Consider the following 8,077-nt stretch of genomic DNA (forward strand, 5'->3'; position numbering starts at 1 on the left):
ACCAGGCCAAGAGCTGAGATACCTAATCTAGCAATTGGACCGATTCGAAGAAATTCGGCACCAACTTTTTTCTTCTCACAACAACAACAATTTATAATCTACGTTGTAGACGATCATTTGACTGATAATTTGATTGCGTTGTAGTACACAAATTTTGTGTATTGGCCTGTCTTTTAAAATTCGTACAGATATTGGGCGCACCCCACCGATAGAAATACGGTTACGACCAGCTGCTCTGGAGTAAGAGGATCAAGATTAACTTGGACTGATATCCTACACAGATCTACAAACCTACAGTTGCTGAGTCATCTAAAATAACCTTGTACCAAACTCGATTAAGAGCAAGCAAGATTTTATTTTAAATATTTAAGATTTTAAGGTGGACCCACATTAGATGGATAAAAAGAACTATTGGACTAAAGAAACTGGACTTCTTCTGTTTGCACTATGGCTTATATAAGTCGTGATTCCTTGCTCTACTGAATACCCTTTATTAAATAATCGCTCTAACGAAATTATCATTTTCCAATCGACACCTCCTAGTTTGAAGAGTGTGCATTCATTCTCAGTTTCAAATTTTCATTTGCCAACAGGACGACACAGAAAGCACAAGATGTGAGAGATGCATTTTTACGACTTCAGTATTTGATTGACTTTCTAAACCTGTAAATTATTTAGTTGTTGTTGTAAGTATAGTGGAAGAGAAAACAACTAAATAAAAACTATTATAACTAAATATTAACTAAATATTAACTATTTTATGACACATATTTATCTCATTTAATATGCTCGGACGCGATTGCATTGAATCTGTTTAAAAAGGACGTCTTATAATATTAATAAATACCCTATTTTAGGTTTTAATGTGCATTTCGCGTATAGGAACTCACATAAATGTATATTTCTTAATGAAAAGTTCTATATTACTAATCAATTCAAGACAAATTATCCCTTTAGAAAACTCAGATACGTTTCCACTACTATAGCCTCATCTTGCCCGAAGAATATAATGAAACTATTTTAATGCCCTATATTTTGCAAGACATGAATATTTGTTTACTTTCCATCGATTTCATGACAGCTTCAGGAAATATACACAATGATACAGACATGTTCTAACTTGCCGTGGATGATGGAATCCAGTATTCGTCGTAAGTAAGAATGCCGATTGTTAGAACGCTCATTGCATTCACACTCACACACGCGCGTGAATAGACCTTAGTCAATTAAAACCCATCCTACGCGCAAAAAAAAAAGTAATTTAAAAACTTTCTTTTTTACATTAGCTCTTATGGGGAATGTGATCACCAGAGCAGAAATTTGCATTTTTTGGGATTTCTAGATATGTTTCATTGTATACGTGTGTAGTTTTGAGGATAGAATATTTTTTACATTATTTTTGATATTTATATCATGATAAACATGGTCAAGATATTTGATAATCGTTAATTAAAATTTTAATGATCGCGTGTTTCCGATGACGTCATTCTCACTAGACCATGAGATTCTGCCAACGCGCCGTGCTCTGTGGAAACTGCTTGTACCACTGTGAAGCTAGTAGCAAACCTTCTTCTAATTTTACGCAGCGGTGCGTTAAATCTCGTTTTTGTGCTCATTGAAGCGCGATATTGCAGTTTTGTGCTTATTGAAGGGCGTTGGTGTAAATCATGGGCGAGTCCTAAATTCCACACTGAGAATAACACTTAGTTTACAGATACAGAAGAAATACATTGCGATAAGCAGTAAATTCAAATATATTTACGGCAACTTGCGAATGAGTGGAGATCATCCCGGCGGTTCGATCGACTTTGGCGTTTCATTTGTTAAATTACATTGGCGAAAAGTTTATATACTCGCCTGATAAAATGGGAACAGGAAAGATCCGTTGACAAAATGTTGGATTACGTATTCATATGTGTTATAAAAAAATAAAACAAAAATAATGAAACTAGTCTTCCATGTCATCTGCATATGTTTAAGTATTTACTACTAATTAAAAGTTATGATTCTTTTACATGACATTTTGGGGTAATAGTTCTCATGACCGCAACCCTTTATACGGGGGTGTTAGATGGCACTCCAAGGAGAGAAATTATTAATTTCAACCGATCCAATGTTGAGGTCTAAATCATATGACCATCTAGACCAGTGGTTCTTAACCTTTTTTGCATATTTTATCCCTTCATCAAACAGGATTACAAAATTTACCCCTAAAACATCATTAATTAAAAGTTATCAAGTAAAGTATAAAGGGCCCTAACTGTAGACGCGAAGCCTTTTTTTACTCTCTTTTTTAATCCATATTCGCTTCTGTATTGAAAAAAGGACCGGTTTTTACTTAATCATGCTAAGTGCTGTTTTAGTTGGACAGGTTTCATGATACTATTTGAAAAGATTTCCATGCACAGAAGATACGTATACGTAAACTCAAAATCTAAATATTCGTCCTGATCAGGGGCGCAGCCAAGATTTTAAAGAAAGGGGGGAGGGGATCGAAATCTAAAAATCTCATTCACTGTTGAAACAGTGGTCGCGATTACGCGCTCGTTAAAAGAACCGTCTTTCCTCCAATCCCTGAGAATTTCTGTGCTATTTTTAGTAGCATTTTGTTTCAACAACTTTTAGTGTGCTATTTTGGGGACAACATTTAATGGAATGATTAAAATAACAAAGAACACCACTTAATTGAAGGTGTTGGTTTTCGGTTTCGTTTGAAATATAAGACTACTGTTAATAATACGATAACACTGATTTATCGCAACATAACGAGCCGTGGTTTATGTATGTTCATAATCATTTTTTACAATAACCAAATTTACCCCCAAGAACGAAGAAATTTACCCCCAGGGGTAAATTTACCCCAGGTTAAGAAGTGCTGATCTAGACTTAATTTACTAAACACTAAGATACCGTTGGAAAATCGTCTATGAAAATTTACGCGGTTCCCCATTTGCATGTGCTTATTTTCCTCAAGTGTTAATCCAACAATGAGATGGACAAATGAATGACTTAGAATGCTTCAAAGCCTAGTAAATTATTAAAAAATTTGATTGCCGTACACGAGTTATTACTTCGTATGAAATTGTGTATTGTATGACGTAACAATGGTTGAATTTCATTATTATATCTTGGTTATTTCAGAATTTTCACATGCATTTTGTGGTATATAGGCAGTAATCAGAGCGTAAAGGAGTTATTGTTATTTCAATATGTCTCGATTACGTGAATTCAAAAGTTGGTTTATTTTACGTCGTATGACGTATAATATCCAAGCATCATGCCCTTCCGCTCAATAGTAGTCAAGTTTCAATATTTAATAGAAAAAAGGGCTAACTGAAGTATTTCTCGCAACTTGGACAAAGCTTTTCGAATTTTAGAATTTAGAGTATTCTCACAGCGAAAATGGATTCATTTGTTAAAATCACATATGTCAAAAAATGGTAAAGATTACCATTTACAAATCCAAGCAGCCAAAAAGAGGGTAAAATTACCATTTTCAAATCCTAATACAAAGCCATTCCGCCCAAGAGGCACGAGATTCAACTATTCAATAATTAAGAGGGTTACCTTAAGTTTTTCATACAACTCGAAACAATCCCTGCAAAATTTTAGAAATTCGAGTATTGTCACAGACAAAATGCCCTTATGTCAAAATACTTCTGATTGATGATGATTCTGATCTGATTTAGTCAAATTTGAAAGCCTAGCAGCACACTCTTCCGCCCAAGAGGCATCCGATTTGATTATTTATTATTAAAGATGTTTATCTGAAGTTTTTCACACAGTTCGAACCTAAGCCTTATTTTTATTAGAATCTAGGGTATTATCGAAGCGAAAATGGCCTTATTTGGAAAAATTACTTATAGCGAAAAAAGCTGATTTAGCCAAATTTCAAAGCCTAGCAGCACACCCTTCCGCCCAAGAGGCATCCGATTTGATTATTTATTATTAAAGATGTTTATCTGAAGTTTTTCACACAACTCGAAGCTAAGCCTTATTTTTATTAGAATCTAGGGTATTATCGAAGCGAAAATGGCCCATTTTTGAAAAATTACTTATAGCGGAAAAAGCTGATTCAATCAAATTTCAAAGCCTAGCAGCACACCCTTCCGCCCAAGAGGCATCCGATTTGATTATTTATTATTAAAGAGGTTTATCTGAAGTTTTTCATACAACTCGAACCTAAGCCTTGTTTTTATTAGAATCTAGGGTATTATCGAAGCGAAAATGGCCCATTTTTGAAAAATTACTTATAGCGAAAAAAGCTGATTCAAACAAATTTCAAAGCCTAGCAGCACACCCTTCCGCCCAAGAGGCATCCGATTTGATTATTTATTATTAAAGAAGTTTATCTGAAGTTTTTCACACAACTCGAACCTAAGCCTTGTTTTTATTAGAATCTAGGGTATTATCGAAGCGAAAATGGCCCATTTTTGAAAAATTACTTATAGCGAAAAAAGCTGATTCAATCAAATTTCAAAGCCTAGCAGCACACCCTTCCGCCCAAGAGGCATCCGATTTGATTATTTATTATTAAAGATGTTTATCTGAAGTTTTTCACACAACTCGAACCTAAGCCTTGTTTTTATTAGAATCTAGGGTATTATCGAAGCGAAAATGGCCCATTTTTGAAAAATTACTTATAGCGAAAAAAGCTGATTCAATCAAATTTCAAAGCCTAGCAGCACACCCTTGCGCCCAAGAGGCATCCGATTTGATTATTTACTATTAAAGATGTTTATCTGAAGTTTTTCACACAGTTCGAATTTAAGCCTTGTTTTTATTAGAATCTAGGATATTATCGAAGCGAAAATGGCCTTATTTGGAAAAATTACTTATAGCGAAAAAAGCTGATTTAGCTAAATTTCAAAGCCTAGCAGCACACCCTTCCGCCCAAGAGACATCCGATTTGATTATTTATTATAACAGAAGTTCATCTGAAGTTTTTCACACAACTCGAACCTAAGCCTTGTTTTTATTAGAATCTAGGGTATTATCGAAGCGAAAATGGCCCATGTTTGAAAAATTAAGTATAGCGAAAAAAGCTGATTTAACCAAATTTCAAAGCCTAGCAGCACACCCTTCCGCCCAAGAGGCATCCGATTTGATTATTTATTATTAAAGAGGTTTATCTAAAGTTTTTCACACATCTTGAACCTAAGCCTTATTGTTTTTACAATCTAGGGTATTCTCGAAGCGAAAATGGCTTTTTTTGGAAAAATTACGTATAGCGAATCTCTCCCCCCCGATGTAATCAATTGCTGTGAATACCTTATTCGAAGTTTAATAGTTTAAATTGTATTATAGAAATTAAATATGTATGATTCTGAACACATCAAAGCATTTGTTAAATATGCGATATTACGACACTGCAATATAAAACACAAGAAGTAACATTGTCTTGAAAAGTATCCTTCAGACTTCATGTTGCAAAATTCAACTGTTACCCCAGTTTGGGAGGTTTAGGGGGTGCTGTCACTTACCCAAGGTGAGCCCCCGGGCTAGTGGAGGGATGGAGATGCCTTAAAACTCCATTCTTTACTGAAACCTCTAGTAACAGTAAAGCCACGACCCATTCCTGACGTTGACTCGATTTCTAAAAATAATAATCTTGTGATAAGTTGACTAATTCAAGTACAATTTATTATTTATATATTTCTATTAATTAATGGGCTATCAAAATTCACACCTCATTCATTGAGATTTTGGTGAAAAACTGACTGTGTCTAATACGGTTCACATTTACCTCTAATTTGCAATGCAAGGATTACAACGATAATATGTAAGACATAAGAATAAAACATATAATACAAATTAAGTTTTCAAGTCCCAAATTTTTTCCAAAATTAATAAACTTAGTTAAACATACAACTTACATCAGTGAAACAGGACTTCAAGCATAATGTGATGACAAGTAATGCTTCTGCATATTGGCGAAATAACAAGCTTCATGAAAAATATCCTTCCTTAAAAAAACATAGCATTTTTATTTTGTACTAACATAAATCTATCATAATAGTGAGGGTTGGTGCCTTCAAACTTCACTCATTATGTAGTCTCAACATTTTAAATACGATTATGAGAGTGGTGAATTCTAAGTTTTAAAATCTTTGACAAGTAATCACAGAGGTGTAATCTATTGAAACTTTTCAGCCTATCTACCTCAAAGAATAAATGTACCACCAATTCTATGATGGGAAGAAGCAAACATTTCGAAAGTATAGATTTGGATAGTTATTCTCAAGCTATAGCAGTGAGTTGTTCGGGGAAGAGTACATTTTGGCTGTTGAATAGAAATTCACTGAAGTTTATGAAATTATTTAAATGGATCATAAGTTGAATACGCAAAATCTCAACATTGTTATTGAATTTTGGGGTAAAAGCATACGATCTGGGGCACAGCCAGGATTTTTCAACGGGGGTTACAGTTAAATTAAATAAAAAATATTTAATTAGGAATAGTTATTAACCCTCTACTAGACACACTAATTGTTACGTTCAAGACTTTTCTACAAATTTTTGCTCAATTTTCGTTGAAGTGAAAATCTCCGTTAGTTTGGCGTTTAAAATCGGCGAATCAGTTGGAATATTTTGAGAATGAAAGGTAGTGCAATGTAAGCCCTAGGGTTAATCTCCAGGGTCTGGAAGAGTTAATAAACTAAAAAGTATACATTGTTCACAGCGAAATTCCACAGTTACGTGTAGCCCGCCTCTCTTTGCCTGGCGGTGTTTGGTGAATATTTTGCAAGTCCTATTTCAAACATGGACCATTAATCCGTAGTCCGCGGATACCCGCATTTAGAAATAAAACCTTAAAAATCGCGAAAAATAAATTTTGGAGAGAACTATAACTCGCAGATGTCAGTAGCGTCATAAGTGTTTATATGTACAAAAACACGTTCGCATGTATCGTCGATCAAATTCATGAAATGTGAAACTAATACTTGGAATTTAATGTTAATGAAGTTGATTTTTTATTGCCATTCATTGATTATTTACATGCGCCATGATGAGTGGCGGGCACAATCGTATTTTTTATATTGAGTTATTCGAATATTTTCAACAAACACCGAATAATGAATATTGTCATTTTAAACAACACTAATTGGGATATAGGCCGCCGAAACGATGCTGTGACAATAATTTTTTTTTCTTTTTCGGATTTTACTAGATGGCTGAAAACTCCATAACAATGCTGCTTTTTTATTTCATAATTTTGTCATAATCGAAGGCTGCAGTAAATGTTGTCACCACGATCGTTTCGGAGGCTGACATTCCAATTAATGTTGTTAAACTATATCAAAGCACTTTATTATTCACCAGCAAACATTAATGATCGTAGTTTGGTTTTTATATTTCGGACAGAATTCTGAGTTCACATCGGCGAAGATGTTAAAGACAACAATTGAGGAGTGCATTTACAACACAAATTAATTTTATTGTGATTTTTATATTCTGTGTAAGATTTGCAACACAATTTGTAAATAACGGTCCCAATTTTAGACCAACAATATTATTATTACTGACCCCGGGATGCGATATTTGTGAAGCGTATTGTTCACATTTCTATGCTTTTAATTTTAGATCGTGTCCGTGTTACTTTCGTATTAAATAATAATCAATAAACGAAAATTGGTAATCTTTAGAATACTCAATGTTCAGTATTCACGTAACTCAGATTTGGGTTTGGGTTAAAACACTGATACTAAACACGTGAATAAATAGGCAATAATGACATTTCTACATGGTCAAAATAATATTTCTCCCCAATACCTCAAGAAATTTCCACAAAATACTATGTTCACTTGTCTTACTTATCTGTTTCGACGTTTCTAAATTTACAAAAACGGTGATGATGCGCTTTTTGCGAAAACGTTTCTACCTGTTAGTGATAGCCGTCGGTTAATTTTTACCCGTAACTCGTTGTAAATTAATGTTAATAAATCCTATGTTACTTTCCAATGCGCTGTAATAAAAGTGATTGAGTCGGGTAGAGAAAGTCCCATAAACGCGGCTAAATTCGTTTCATGGAGAGAAAGGAAAATACGCCTTCCGGAATTGCAATCAACAATTACAC

Source organism: Styela clava, chromosome 2 (assembly GCF_964204865.1).
Source record: "Styela clava chromosome 2, kaStyClav1.hap1.2, whole genome shotgun sequence".
NCBI classification, from domain to species: domain Eukaryota; kingdom Metazoa; phylum Chordata; class Ascidiacea; order Stolidobranchia; family Styelidae; genus Styela; species Styela clava.